The following is a 1,338-nucleotide window of genomic DNA, read 5'->3' as shown; positions in this document are numbered from 1 at the left end:
TTTTGAAGCCGTCACAATTCTTCTTGATATGGCCAACCTTTTTGCAGAAAAAGCATTTCACTTTCTGCAATTTTTCAGTAGCAGCAGCAGGGAGGCAAGTCCTTCTTCCCATCTTTCTTGAATTTGTTCTTCTTTGGCCTGAGAGTGATGTCCCTCTTTCCCTTGTACTTTCCTACAAGGTTGACAGAGGTAGCTGGTGCCTTCTCCTTCTGATCCTTCATTATTCTATCTTGTTCATTGACGCAGATGGAGATCAGTTCATCAATCTCCTATTTTTCCTTTTGAGAGTTATAGTTACTCTTCAAATTTCCATATTCAGCAGGAAGAGATTCAAGAGCTATATGCACCACCTGTGCATCATTGACCCCCATCTGTAGGTCCCTCAGCTTGTTGTTAATTTCTTCGAGCTGCATCAGGTGAGTGCTGATGCTTCCAGTGCCGTTGAACTTCAGTTCATGTAACTTTCTCGACAATCTAGCCCCTTCTGCCTTGCTACATTCCTTGAATTTCTGCCTTATGGCATCCATGAAGTCAGTAGCCAGCTCTGGTTCCACCACACAGCTCCTGACAGTATCTGAGATGGTCCCTCTGATGACATTCTTTGCCATCCGGTTGGCTCTCCACCAATCATTGTGTATTTCCTGTCTGCAGCAGTGCTGTCCTCATCAAGCTCCTCAGGCTGATCTTCATTGAGGCACATATCCATGTTCAGATTCATGGACATGTAAAATTCAACTTGATTACGCCATTTCTGAAAGTTCAGTCCTGTGAGCAAGTGGATCTGTCCTAGTGTCACCACCTCAACTCCTAAAATGATTAAAATCAATGCAAATGAGTTTCAAAATTCATGCATATATATATTTGAATATGTGTGTCGTACTGCAGTATACATTTCAGCCTATATAGTTAAACATGTAAGTTTAGCTACTGAAAACATATCTAAAAGTCCCATAAAGTTCATACCAGATAACACCTTTGTGGTATAAAATCTGATATCTTAATATTCCAAATGTATTACCACAACCATGTACTCTTAGATATATGTTAAAAACAGTCAATATCTTTGGTAGGATAAAGAAAAGTCTCAACATATCAGAAGTAAAAATACAGATCATGCAAGACACTATTATCTGAAATAAAATTGTACATGTAAATATCTCTTTGGAGACCATAAGACAATACAGCTTTATAAACAATAACACAAGTTTTGATTCTTCTTCAGCTCTCTAAACATGATAGTAAAAGTTACTTGGTGCAACATAATTAATACCACATCTAGAGTTTTATGAATCATTGAAGTTTAAAATTTAGGTTTCAGTCTGTAAGAAACATCAAAAC

Source organism: Fragaria vesca, linkage group LG3 (assembly GCF_000184155.1).
Source record: "Fragaria vesca subsp. vesca linkage group LG3, FraVesHawaii_1.0, whole genome shotgun sequence".
NCBI lineage: Eukaryota > Viridiplantae > Streptophyta > Magnoliopsida > Rosales > Rosaceae > Fragaria > Fragaria vesca.
Note: the sequence above shows the minus strand (reverse complement) of the source record.